This window comes from Saccopteryx leptura, chromosome X, assembly GCF_036850995.1.
Source record: "Saccopteryx leptura isolate mSacLep1 chromosome X, mSacLep1_pri_phased_curated, whole genome shotgun sequence".
NCBI lineage: Eukaryota > Metazoa > Chordata > Mammalia > Chiroptera > Emballonuridae > Saccopteryx > Saccopteryx leptura.
In genome coordinates, this window is record NC_089516.1 from 111,728,221 (window position 1) to 111,743,417 (window position 15,197).

The following is a 15,197-nucleotide window of genomic DNA, read 5'->3' on the forward strand; positions in this document are numbered from 1 at the left end:
GTTTTGATGGCCTGCAATCCTTCTTTAACCTTTTCACCCTTCTTATGTCAATTCGCACTACTGTCTGCTTGTTTCATTGTTTAGATGCAATTCCAAAGCTTTTACACTTTCCCTCTGTCCTCACCATGACACTTTTCCTAGTTATGTTTTCACGTTGCTACGTCAGAGAGTTCTAGAAAGCAAAATTTCAGGCTGCCACTACTTTTGTGTGTGTGTGACAGAGACGGGGGAGGGGACAGAGGGACAGAGAGGAAGGGAGAGAAATGAGAAACATCCACTCTCTCTTGCAGTTCCTTAGTTGTTGATTGATTACTTTCTCATATGTGTCTTGACCGAAAGGCTACAGCTGAGTGACTGTCCCCTTGTTCCAGCCAGGAACGTTAGGCTTCAAGCCAGGAGCCTTTGAGCTCAAGCCAGTGACCATAGGGTCATGTTTAAGATCCCATGCTCAAGCCAGTGACACTGCGCTCAAAATGGTGAGTCCGTGCTGAAGTTGATGAATCTGTGCTGAAGCTGGTGAGCCCATGCTCAAGCCGGTGACCTTGGGGTTTCCAGCCTGGGTCCTCTGCATCCCTGTCTGATGCTCTACCCACTGTGCCACTGCTTGGTGAAGCTGGACTTTCTCTCTTAAAATACCTTAGCAAATACTTAAAATAAACAAGAAAATGACTCAGATGATGGAATACTTAAGCCATACTCCCCTCTTAGTCTCAGATTAATTACTCACAAGTTTTATATAGAGTATTCTGTCCGTATGTAGCTCCATCACCCAGTGTGTGTGTGTGTGTGTGTGTGTGTGTGTGTGTGTAAATTCATTGATTTATCCAAGAACTTATGCTTTGCTTTAAATAATTTAAAAGAATTGGACCTTCTTTTAAGCTGCACCCATGTGCGTTGGTTTAATACTTCCAAAGTCAGTCAGGCTGAGCCCCCTAAGACTCTGTATACAAGTCCTCTGTAAAGGACACCAGTGCTAGAAGACCTAGAACTTTCTTGAATATACTGATGGGGCTCTGGGCAGGCTCCCAATACTAGGCCAACATGGCATATTGATTATTTTTAATAGAAATTGCTTGAGAAACAGCTGGTGCAAGAACACTCTGACTCTCCCCTCTGTCCCATAACAGCAGGCAATAAAACTCTCCTATGAAAGATACCCTCCCTACACCGGGAGTTTGACAGACATCCTTATTGCCAGAGATAGGCAATTCAGGACAGAGAGGCCTATATAAAGCAAAGTTGCGAATTCTTTACTAATTATTCCCTAAGTGCCAACTCTGCTTAGATTTTAATGATTAAGCACTCAAGCTTAAGTTTCTTTGTCTGTCACTTCCTCACAAGTTGATTACCTCTTTCTCTAAAAAGTAGAAGAGCTGCCTCCTTTCTACATTTCTTTATATCCCGATTTGAGAGACCACCATATGTGCAAATGAAAATTTTGTTTTCCGTCTGGTAACCTGTCTTGTGTCTCTTCACTTGTTAGACCAACCAGAAAAACAGAAGCGAAGGAGGGAACGTCCCTCTCCCCAATGATACACATACACACGTATATATATATATATATATAGTTAGAGACAGAATTGCCTGTACGTTTGTAAGCGATGTATCTTTAGTTTTATGCACAGCTTAGAAGAAAGAGTTCATTCTTTTCTTTTCTTTTCTTTTCTTTTCTTTTCTTTTCTTTGAGAAAAGATGTTCGCTCTGGCAATGAGGAATAAGCATAAGCTGCAGTTTACACATCTCATTGCCTTCCACAGGATGCTAGGGCAGAAGCTTGTTTGTCAACATGGGAAAGACAAGGAAACAGATCCACTTGAGAGTGTCTGAGACTGAGGTGACCACATCCTGAAGGAGGCTTTAGGATGGCTCTCCTGTCACATGGCATTTCTCAGGTTTACTCACCTGCACTCTGGCTTCAATCGCACCTATGCGTCTCGCAATGTCCTGTCTGAGGGGAAAACCCACACGTGTTTAGTATTTGCAGTTATGAATAAAATTAATACATAAATACAGTTTATGCTTGATTTTTTAAAATTTCTTTTTTTTAATTTTTTAAAGATTTTATTTATTCATTATAGAGAGGGGGAGAGACAGAGAGAGACAGTATGGGGGGAGCAGCAGGAAGCATCAACTCCCATATGTGCCTGGACCAGGCAAGCTCAGGGTTTTGAACCGGCAACCTCAGTGTTTCCAGGTTGACGCTTTATCCACTGCGCCACCACAGGTCAGGCTATGCTTGATTTTATAATTAGATTTTCCCCTCAAGAACTTCCTTATGTAAATTTTCCTCCTTTCCAGCACCAGCTTGCTTTATTGATTTTTTTTTTCCATTTAAACTTAAAGGTGGAATGAACCACAAAGTATCAAATAAACCATTTTAATAAACTACTTAAACATATAAAAACTCACCCCAAATCCATAATGTACAATTTAAAAAAATTAAGGTATAAAAGAATCCAGTATTAAAGAAGCGTGAAGTGTTTCATTCCCCTTGTCTTGATTCCAAAAATTGTATTCACATAAACAGGCCACCAGCACAGGCAATGAAAGAAAAAAGAGATAAACTGGACCACATTGAAAATGAAAGCTTTAGTGCATCCAAAGAACAAAACAAATAGAATGAAAAAGTAACCCATGACATGGAAAAAAATATTTTCAAATCATCTAGCTGATAAAAAAAATTATATCTAGAATATATTAAGAAGTGTCTAACTCAACACTAAGGAAACAGCAGATAAAAAATATATAAAACTCTCGAATAGCCATTCCTCCACAGATGATACACAAATGACAACGAAACACATGGAAGTATGCTGAACAGTACAAATGAATTACTACAGACATGCACATGGAAACCACACTGATAGCAGCTCGTCCCATCAGAAAGACTTCCTTACAATGTGAGAAAATAACAAGTGTTGGCAAAGACATTGAGAAATGGGAACTGTGTGCACTGGTCCCAGAACGGATAACGGTACTGCCTGACCTCACATGCGCGGCGCCCTCTGGGGTCACACAGCAGAGGTTCAGGGTCGCAGGGTGAAGAGTTCTGGAGCTGATGGCGGGGACGGTTGCACAGTGAGAAAAATGTTCTTAATACATCTGAGCTGTACACTCTAGAGTGGTTCAGATAGGACATTTTACTTTATATGTGTTTTATCACAATAAAAATCTTAGAAAATATAAATGAGACTTAACAAAAAAAATGTGCAGACCACATGAAAAAGCACCAAAAAGATGTTCAATATCATGTACCAATAGAAAAATGCAAATCAAAAGCATGAGATACTACTTTACATCCATTGAGATGGCTAACATCAGAAAGCAGAAAGTAACCAGTGTCGGGAAGAATGTGCAGAAACTGGAATCCTTGTGCCAGCAGAAGGAAGCATAAAATAGTGTAACTACTATGGAGAACAGTAGAGCAGTTGCTCAAAGAGTAAAAACAGAATGCCCGTGATCAGGAACTTCCACTTCTGGGTATGCACACACACAAAAGAAGTGAAATCAGTGCCTCCCATGTGATTTAGCACATCCCTGTCCGTAGAGCATTATTCACCATAGCCAACAGATAGAAGCAACCCAAGTGCCCATTAATAAATGAAAGGACACACAAAATATGGTGTTACACACAATGGAATCTTAGTCAGCCTTAAAAAGGATGAAGTCCTAGCACGTACGACAACATGGAAAAGACTTGTGGCATTATACTGAGTGAAATAATGCAGTCAGGACTATGAGATATGGACAAGAGTGTGGTGGTTACCAGGGGCGGGGGAGGGAGGACGCAGGAGGGAAGGAGGGAGAGGGTTAGGGGGAGGGGGAGGGGCACAAAGAAAACTAGGGGGAGGGGCACAAAGAAAACTAGATAGAGGGTGACAGAGGACAATCTGACTCTGGGCAATGGGTAAGCAACATAATTGAATGATAAGATAACTTAGACATGTTTTCTTTGAATATATGTACCCTGATTTATTAATGTCACCCCATTAACATTAATAAAATTTTATTTAAATAAAAAAATAATGCAGTCACGAAAGGAATACCACTGTGTGACTCCACTTACAGGAGCAGTTCACAGACACAGAAAAGAGAAAGGTGCTTGTGGGCCAGAGGAAGAGCGAGCGGTCTACTGTGCAGTTTTAGAGTTCTAAGGTGAAAAGGGGTCGGGACACTGACTGTACAATCTGAATGCTCGAAACACTACTGAGCAGTATGCCGAGGCATGGTTAAGGTCGCAAATTTTATCTTTAAGGGATATTTTCCACAATTAAAAATAAAAGGACCCCTGAGCGGTACCCAGACTTGATTCACTTGAGGAGTGTGTGAAAATATTTCCCTTGATGCGCAGAAGGCATTCTCTTACCCCTCCCTGGAGACAGGAGGCTTTTCACACTTAGAAGGGGAAGGGAAGGACAGGGAAGTCTCAGGGGACAGACTAAGTACTAGAAATAAACCGAAAGCCCCTGGAGAACTGGGCCCGTCTTGGAGGTGCCACTTACCTGGTAACAAGTTCGTGTACTGAGTGCTTTGGAAAGCGCTCTGCAGCTCCTGCACTTGCTCTGGCGTGAACTTCCAGCGCCGGGCTCCTGGATGCTGGTTCTGGTGCTGCGGGGCCACGGCCGCCGCCACAGCCGCCACATGGGCCATCTCAGCCAGCTGCTGCCTGGGCTGCTGGTCGCCACCGCCGACCCCGTGGTTCCTGACGGCCTCCTGGAAACCGTGTGCTTCGTGATGGATGTCACCCTCGTGGCAGATGTTGCCTCCCTGGTCATTGTCAGCTTCTTGCTTGCCGTCGAGGTTGAAGTCACCTTTGTGGTTGATGTCATCCGTGAGGCCCCAATCTCCTTCCTCACGGTGGCCTTCTTCTTCAGCTTCTGTTGCTGCTCCGTGCACACATTCAGACCTTATTTCCACTTCAGCGCCAATGTCCATTAGGTTGTAAAAGCCGGGCTCATAGTCATGGAACCCAGGCAGGGGCTCCATGGCTCTGCCGCAGCGCACGCTGGGCGCCTCCGGAAGCTGTGGTGGTTGGTAACCCTGCTGGATCCCTTTTTGGGGCCAGGAACCGGTTATAATTGGTCTGGGTAAGTGAACTGCCAGCATGCTCCACTTAGACGATTGCTCCTGTATTTCATTTTCCAGCCAATCGCGGTGAGTGGGAGCTTAGGCAGGAAAGCAGCTGGGTGTGGCCAAAAATAGGGGCAGTATAGGTCCCAAAGGAAGGTGCCGGTAGTAAGCACGGTGTGTGGAATTGAGTCTCATTTACAGCGTCACGTGCTGCTCCCCATGTTAGCGAGAGTCTGCCACGAGGAAGGGGCTGTCCTGGAATAAGGAAGCTGAGTTGATGGCGGGGGCAAGAAGGAAAGGCACACGAGGGTACACTCCATGCTCAGTACTTACTGCTGTGGGTGGGGGTTGGGCCAAAGGATATTTTGTAAACTTTTCTCCCAGGTCTCCACAGCTAGTCCGAGTGTGGCTCTTACCCCCACCAATAGGTTTGCACAATGCAGCACGGTCGCTTCCCCTCAGAAGGCTCTCCCAGAGAGGAGCAGTCAACGAAGTTGCAACTTGAAGCCCAACGTGCGTTCTCACGCATGCGCCCTACCACAGCCCTTCTTGCAAGTGCCCCCTCCTATTTGCCGTCCAAGCCCTGCCGCATGCGCACCTCAGCACACCCACCCCACCCCCAACACCCGCTCATATACTCTTCCCGCGCTAGACTCCCGGAGAGCCTTGAAGGACCCAGGCCACAGTCTCACGGACGACACTCAGGACATGGAGCCTCAGGACCAGTGCAACCAGGATGGCGCCGCCAACCTCAGGCTGGAAGTGGGCGAGGATGGGAAAGACCTGCATGGTTCGTGTTTTTCGTGATGCGAGCTTCAGCCGCCTCCAAGAATGCAAGGTTTTCTGGGAGAGGCGAGCAGACCGCACGCCCCTCGAAAGCAGCAGCTCACCTCCTCCTTCCCACGGGCTGGGCCATGGGGTGACCTGATCTGTGTCTTTGGGTTTCTCTCTACAGATTACGTGCCTCCGGGGGTCGTGGTAACCGGAGAGGAAGGAGAAGAAGACAGGGCCGAATCTGAGCAGCGAGCAGCAGCAGCAGAAGGAACAGAGAGTGGAGCTGAAGAAAAAGGGTATGAAGCCAGCGGTGAAAGTGAGCCAGACGACTGGGACTTCGTGGACGACGAAAGCTACGAGACCAGCGGTGACAGTGGCCGAGAAACAGCAGAGCTGGAGCAGGAGGAACAGCCCCTCCGGGCCGACGTCCAGTGTCCACCGGCGGCCGACAGCATGCAGGAGGCCCGCGTGGCCAGCTTCACCGAGGAGCAGGTGCAGGAGCTGGAGCACATTTTCCAACTCACCGGCTCTCCCTGCCCCTTGTTGAGGTAAGCTGATGGCCAGACTCTGTCGCCCTTTCCAGCGAGCACGTGGCGGTGCGCCAGGGCGGCTTTGGAGCGCTCTCACAGGGCCCTCCAGTTCCCTCCTGAACTACAGGCCACCTGGGGGACTGGTCGGGGAGGGGGCGCTGTCCTGCCCTTGGGTTGGGAACGGCTATGGCTTTCGGGACTTAAGGTAAATAATGTCGTGCAGTTTTGAAATGATCCAAACTGAGAAATGGGCTGGGGCCTTGTATTTATTTCATTTTAAAACTTTATCTGTGAATTTTAGAGATAGACGAGGGGAAAGGCAAGAGAGAGAAACATCGATTTGTTGTTCCACATATTTAAGCGTTCATTGGTTTGATTCTCACATGTGCCCCGGCCAGAGATCGAAGCCGCAAGTGTGGCATCCAGATGGCGTTCTAACCAACTGAGCTTCAGGGTCAGGGCATGCGCCTCGATTTTAAATATCTTTGTTAGAATCGGACCTTAATGTAAAACGTTTATAAGTCTTTTCATCATAGATTATTTTGACATTGATTTAAAAATTTTAAATGCTGCATTTGAAAATTCTTTACCTTTAGTAGTGGTTTTTCTTCATCCCCTTCAACTTTGCTCTTGAGATGATCTGTCTCTAAAGGAAACTGTAAGCTAGATCAGGGTTCGGGAACGTTTTTGGCTGAGAGAGCCATGAACGCCACATGTTTTAAAATGTAATTCCAAGAGAGCCATACAACAACCCGTGTACGTTACTCATTATCCAATAAAAATTTGGTGTTGTCCTGGAGGACAGCTGTGATTGGCTCCAGCCACCCGCAACCATGAACATGAGGTGTAGGAAATAAATGGATTGTAATACATGAGAATGTTTTATATGTTTAAAATTATTGTTTTTATTAAAGATTTGTCTGAAATCCAGATGCAGCATCATTAGAGCCACATCTGGCTCGCGAGCCATAGGTTCCCAACCCTTGAACTAGATGTTACAGAATTGGAGGGGGCTTCATGATGAAAAGGTTTTAAAATAAGAAAATTCAAAAATGCACACCAGAGTTCCTGTCAGCCTTTAGCGTGCACTATGTATATATTGAATACTTCTACCTGTGCATCAATCGCTAGCTAGCTAGCTAAATGTTAGATAGATAGAGGGAAAGGTAGACAGACAGATAGAATGGTAGATAGATAGATATGCCAAGCCATTTTTGGCTCTAATTTAATCCATACCAAGGGTAACAGTAATAGTTGAAAGTTGGCAGAGATATTTCCTGTTAGATATTTTTAGTCGTTTCATAGTTGGTAGCAATGAAAGGAACAGGGAGTCAGAATTTCATGTGTCCTTGGTGACTGTGCTTCCAGGAGACTCGGCTTTTTCTAAATGCTTTGTCAATTGAATTTCAGTGTATGTCCTGAAATGGTGTGAGTTCTCCTACTACAGAAATTGGTTCATGGAATAAATCTCTCTAAAAGTATTTTAAGTAAGAATGAGATAACCTCTTATGTTTAATTTCCATCCACATGTCTGCATTGTGAACATTTGTGCTTTTCTCCTCTCAGACAGAACATTGCGAGACACATGAATGTGCCTGAAGCCAGAGTGGAGGTCAGTAACCGGAGTAAAGCCACTGGCGGGGTGGCCACTCTCAATCCTGCTTCAGGACACCTTTATACACCTCTGCCCTGGGCATTCTCAACTTCGTGTGTTTTCATTTTCTTTCCCATCACAGGAGAACAAGTCTGGGATCCTGGTTAGTAAGATAAACCAAATTTAACTTTGAAAATTTCCCATCATCAGAGGCACCATGATCTCCAATTGGAAAGAGAATTGCTCTAATATATGATACTATTCTTCATACACAAAGATATATATGGGATGGGGCAGATGTAGGTTTTTATAGAAAATAATAGAGTAATTAATAAACAATAATATAATAGTAAACACCATGTTTATTCCTATGCCCCTCCCTGTGTATAACTCTATATAAGCTATAGCTATAAATACTTATATAAGTGCATTATACCCGCAAACATGCACACACAAACACACATACACACAGTTAAACTCCTAAGACTGGTATTGAGATAACACTGCTGTTTCTCTGTCAGGTCATATTGGGGCTAAGTGTGAAGTGAAAATTACTCATATGAATGAACCAAAGAGTTCAATTTTACTAAATTATTTAAAAACCACTATAAGCTCATGCATAATGGATAAATTTATATATATTTAGGGATTAGGGGATGGAAAAATTCACACATTAGAACAAAGCAGATGAGCAACTAATGTTTGTTTTGTTAAAGTGACACTAACTGTAGGGTTAGTCTCTTAGTCTGAGTGCCTCTTTCTCTTACTGTATTTCTTTTTCCTTTTTGCATAGGGCCCACCCATGCCCCATGTTAAGTCTCTTTCCTCCTTCATTTACTCATCTTGCCCCCTCCCCTTCCCTCCATCTCTCTTTCCCTCTGGCTACGTCTACCCTGTTGTCTGTATATATGTGTTAGGGTATATGTTTTAGTCTAATCCTTTCACCGGCTTGGACCCCGTACACTGTTCCCCTTTCCTCTGACAGCCGTTCATCTGTTTTCTGTGAACCAGTGTCTGTTTTCCTTTCTTCCTCAGTTTATTGTGTTCATTATGTTCCACATATAAGTGAGAGTATATGGTAATTTCCTTTGTGCGCATGGCTTACTTCACTTAAAATAATAATCTCCAGATTTATCCATGCTGTCAAAAACGGGTGAGATTTCCCTCTTTTTGATGGCTGCATGGTATTCCACTTTGTAAATGGACCATAGCTTTTTTATCTGCTCGTATAACTCCATATATGTCCACTGAAGGATACTTGGGTTGTTTCCGATCTTGGCTATTGTGTCTCCTGCATTATTTTAGGGTTTGGTAAAAATAATGGAGGTAGTGGCAGCACAAAATGTTTAATTTTCTGGAAATTCTGATATGTGAGCATGCAAACTTGGCTCAGTTATTAGGTTGTGCATTATGGTGAAGATGAAACAAAGAGTTGCGACATTTGAAATACGTCTAAAAAACAAAATAAACTAAAACCATTTCAAGCAGAGTTCTACCAACCGAAGAAAGGTGGAAATGCTAGGAGATTGGCATGGAGTCGAACATGTGCATTGCGGATACCGCACTCAGTCAAATTTTAGAAACTGCTGACTGCATTAGCGAACATTCCCTTGCAGAATTTCTAATACCTAAAAGATCTATTCTTTTTTTTTTTCCTTAGTGAAGACATTAGTTGTGTGGAACTTGTGGCTAGTGGGAGGTGGCTCTCAGCTCAGGCCTGATTCTCACGAGTGGTAATTTAAAGTAATTTTCCATTTGCTCTGTCAGTGATGACTATCTTACGGGTTGAATGGCTCAAGAGGTGATTTTCTGAGACCATAGATGTTTCGAAATTGTATCAAAGAATAATTGGGGGAAATGTAGAATAAAGAAAGAAAGGAAACCCAGGATGTATAAATACTTATTAGCTTTGCCTCAGAGCGTGCGTGTGAGTGCAGTGATGGGGTCTGGCTGCAGATGTGGTGTGGGCTGACCGAAAACGAGCCCGACCAGGCAGCCCACTGAGTGCTCAGGGCAGGGAGCAGTCAGGGCCGGCCAGGGCTTGGGAGGACCAGGGCTCTGCTTTCTGCCTGCTGGACAAGCCAGCTCACAGGAGAAGAAACCCTTCAGTTCTGGTGAATTGCTTACCCCCTCCATGGTTTTGCATAGCACTGTCTCAATGGGGTCCTAAAGGGAAAAGGAGCCATAGAAACAAATAAAATGTTGTCCTTGATTTTCAAACTCTACTGCATGAATTCCATCGAGAATTTATTTTCAGCATTGTTGAGATATAGTTGACATAGAGCATTGTAGACATTTAAGATATACAGCATGGTAATTTGACTTGCATATATTGTGAATTGTCTGACACAGTAGGTTTAATTTACGTCCAACATGCCACATAGATTAAAAACAAAAAGGAAGGAGATATTCTTGTTCTCTGAGTGTCATGAAAACTCTTAGGGTTTCCTCTCTTAACAGCTTTCACTTTAAACCACAGAGCAGTGTCAGGTATAGTCATCATGTTGTACATAATCTCAATGACTTATTTAACCTGTAATGGGAACTTTCTACCATTTCACCTTTTTTTTTTTCTTGGCAGAGACAGAGAGAGAGTGAGAGAGAGGGACAGATAGGGACAGACAGACAGGATGGGGAGAGATGACAAGCACAAATCTTCTTTGCGGCACCTTAGTTGTTCACTGATTGCTTTCTCATATGTGCGTTAAGTGGGAGGCTACAGCAGACTGAGTGATCCGTTGCTCAAGTCAGCGACCTTGGGCTTCAAGCCAATGACCTCTGGGCTCAAGCCAGCAATCCCATGCTCAAGCTGGGTGAGCCTGCACTCAAGGCGGCAACTTTGGGATTTGAAACTTAGTTCCTCCACGTCCTAGTCTGACGCTCTATCCACTGTGCCACTGACTGGTTGGGCCCTTTTGACTACTTTCCTCTAAATTCCCTTACATAACCCTCCACTCTAATAAAAATGAATCAGACCTTCTCCTATGAGCTTTCTTTTATGAGGATGTTTTAGATTTCACCTATAAGTATTTGTTCAGAACAGTTTTCTTTTTCTTTTTCTTTTTTTTTTTTTTTCATTTTTCTGAACTGGAAACAGGGAGAGACAGTCAGACAGACTCCCGCATGTGCCTGACCGGGATCCACCCGGCACACCCACCATGGGGTGATGCTCTACCCATCCTGGGAGTCACCATGTTGCGACCAGAGCCACTCTAGTGCCTGAGGCAGAGGACACAGAGCCATCCCCAGCGCCCGGGCCATCTTTGCTCCAATGGAGCCTTGGCTGCGGGAGGGGAAGAGAGAGACAGAGAGGAAGGAGGGGGGCGTGGAGAAGCAAATGGGCGCTTCTCCTGTGTGCCCTGGCCAGGAATCGAACCCACGTCCCCCGCACGCCAGGCCGACGCTCTACCACTGAGCCAACCGGCCAGGGCCTGTTCAGAACAGTTTTAATGGAGGTTCCCCCATCTGTGTTGCAAATGGAGCAAGACTTGTTTGCTTTAACCAGCGCTGCCCATAAGGAAGTAGTATGAGCCTACCCTTCAGTTACTGATTTGTGTTTCGGTTGTCTATGCTGACTTGAGTCTGGGCATACGTGGAACCCCCTAAATGACCTTGATTACAGTGTCTTTCTTAGACAACACATTCTTGCAGTGCAAAGACCCCAAATCTGAAATTTCAGAGGGATAATGTGGCCTCAGGCAAGGAGAAAAGGCAGTTTGTGATTCTTAATATTCGCAATTTCGTAACACCTGAAAAGTTTTAAATAAAATGCAAACCTGAATAACAAGGGCACAAAGAATATAGTGGACTCAGACAGTTTTGCATGTTCGCGACATAAAAAAATAGGACGAATCTTACGGAAGAGACATTTTGTGACTTCTCACCTACATGTTTTGTTGATCTTTTTAAAATGCCTGTTGCAACCTCTTGCCCGAAGGATAAGGGATGGCCTGGGGACCTCCAGGTGGAGTGACAGGGCTTGGGGCCCCGCGTGATGGGCAGCAGTAGCTCTGGTCCGGGTCCTGGCACTGTAGCTAGAGCAGAGTGAGCTGACCTGGTCCTGACCCGCAAAGGAATGGAGGTGGGGCAGGTGGAGCGCGCAGAACCGACAGCAGTGACAATGTTTTGGCTCATTCTCCCCAAACTCTTGGCTGACAAAGATTTTCAGAATTTTAAGACATTTGGGTCGAGTCTGTCTAAACACTCGCTACCTCAAAATTCTGAAATATTAAGGCAGTGTCTAGGGCTTCAGCTTTACTCCAGTCCCAGCAAGGCAAGCCACCAACTCCGTGAGCCCCCAGGACCAAGCCCCCCACAAAACCGTCTTTTCATTGTTAAGAGGTTTCAAATGATGAATGACCCTTGGGGCATCCTTGAAGGAAGGCTTTTGTCCCAGCATGCAATGCTCCCTATTGACTCAGGGCTATACACTGAGGATGGGCCTTTTGGACATGGGAGCTGTTCCCCTCAGCAGGATTTTAAACAGCACCCACTTTTTACTACGCCCTGCCTCCCACAGGACACAGGCACACAAGGCATAGCAGTGACAGCAGGCAGAGAGAGGGTGCTTCCTCAGTGCCACCTGCATCTTAGAGTGGTGACAATGAAATGAAACGTGGAAAGAGAGAGAAAGCACTAATCCACGCCGTAGCTGGGCATGTAGTTAGGAGGACTTTCCGATCATGTTTTACCAAGAAGAAAGTAGCTTTCTCTGATACAGTTTAAAATTGTGAGGGCATAGCGAGTTCCTTACTGTATCTTTTCAGTTATGATATTCAGTGTTAAATGTACTAACAAATCCCTTTTTCTCTCTGATTGAAGGTCTGGTTTACGAATAGGAGGAGACGTCAGAGGGCCCTGGGCCACATTTTCCGCGTTCATATGGGTGTACCCCAGAATGCCACCCTTAGTCCACAGCATGCTTGGACATGGAGTGTGCAGCAAGCATGGCCCGGGCTCCCACTGCCCGGGGTGTGGATGCCTGGGCTGCCGCCACCACCAATACCAGCCTTCCTTTCTCTGTGCTCCTGTTGTTGTCTACCCCTGCCTTGTCTACCATTGGTGCCCTTTCCCCCTCCATTCTGTCCTCCTCCTCTGCCCTTCTTCATTCCACAGATCCGTCCCGGTGGCCCGCCTCCACGTGGATGGACCCTGTTTGCTTCCCCGTATGGCATGTTTATACTTCCCATTTTCTGAGGAATGTTTTTCTGTGATATGTTTGAGCCAGATTAAATGGAGAATGCCTCACCATCAGTGACAGTTAACCAAAGATCTGCTTTCTGTATTAAATAGAAGTGTTAAGTCAGTAACCCACTGATTCAGGACCTGTTCTTTGTAGTTTCAATAAAGTTGTGAATTCTCTGTGAATTTGTTTCCTGTGTCACATGGGGATGGTGAATGTGACCGACATTGCTAGGACAGTGCCATTCAAAGGGAGGAGACCCAGCCTGTCCCCAACACTTCAGCCCTCCCCTGCCCCTTGCTCCCCCCCGCCCCCCCCCCGCCCACTGGGACCACAGGGATACACTGAACACGGCGGGGCGAGTCCTAAGGAGAGAACAGTGAGTTCAATGCAGGTTCGAGCCCACTCAAGCCGACAGCAGAGGACTCTACGGGCAACTTCTAAATAGGCTACTTGGGGGACCTTTATGGAGAAGTGGGGCCGGGCATCCATGTGGTACTCTGCACGTTCCTTTCACTCCCTCCCTTTTGGGGAGGGGACAAGTGGGTAGAATCTTTCTAGAGGGGCCTGCTTCTTCCAATGCCGTGGAGCAGCAGCCAGTCTCATGCATTGTTGGTAGGATGCTCAACTGTACAGACCCTTTGTAAGACAGTTTGGAAGATTCTCACAAAGATAACCATGCTTGTCTGTATTTACCCAATAAAGTTATAAAGTCTACACTAACAGTTGTATGTGAATGTTTATAGCAGCACTATTCATAGTCACCAAAAAGTTAAAAGACCAGTGGTTTCCAGGGGCTGGTAATTAGGAAAGGAAGAATCAAAGGTAAGGGACAGGGGTTACTAAGGGAAAGGAACTGTTCTATATGAGACTCTAACAGCAGATTCCTGATATTTTGCAATTGCCAAAGCTCGCAGAGATGTACAATGCATAGACTGATATGTACAGCATACTGTGGGCTTCAGTTACTACTGTATTGATACAGGTTCATTAACTGTAACAAATGCACTCACAAGTGTTAGGTATTAATAACAGGGCAACCAGCCTGTGTGGGTAGAGGGCATATGAGAATTCTTCCTACTGTCCGCTGCATTTTCCTGTAACCCTGACCTGTTCTTAAAATTAAGCCTATTAATTTATTAATAGGAAATAAAAGCTGAGATTTTGGAAGATGAGAAGGCATCAAGCCAAAGATGCAAGAAGTTCAGAGAACCCAAAACAGGATAAATATAAAACCTGAAATTAAATGAAATAAACATACTTAGGCTTGTCATAGTTATACTTTTTGAAACCAAAATTTAAAAGAAGACAGAGGCACTGACAGGATAGCTCAGTTGGTTAGTGCATCATCTAGAAGCACAAGGGTTGCCAATTCGATCCCAGGTCAGCGCACACGCTGGAACAGATTTATGTTCCTCTCTTTCTCTCTCTCTCACTCTCTCTCTCTGTCTCTCCCCCATTCGTCTTTCACTGAAATCAATAAAAAAATTAATATGAAGCCAGAGGACAATAAAGTAAACAAATAAGTAAGTTAGTAATTAAATAAATAATAAAAATCAGAACGGAAAGCATGCATGACAATGAGGAAAACAATATTCAGAATGACGAGTGACTCCTCGTGAGAAACAAGTGAATGCAGAAGACAACATATCTGCATCTTTAAAAGCTTAAAGAAAACAGTTATCAACTCAGAGTCTTATATCCGCTAAAAGAATTCATCACAAAAATGGGAACCTGAAGATATTCATTCATTCTCTGTCTCTCTCTCTGTGTGACACAGACAAACACACAGAGACACACACACAGACACACACACACACACACACACACGTAGGAGAGGTGAGATAATTCATTTTCAGCAGCCTCTCAGGCTAAAGAGAAATGACACCACAATATGACTCAGATCTAAAGAAGTAAGAAACAGAAACAGAAAAGGTAAGCTTGTCAAATATATGGTAAAGGAAGGAAACTAGAATTTGATAGAACACATAATAGAGTATACAGATATACAGCGTGTGCGTAAAGTCATGGTGCACTTTTGACCGGT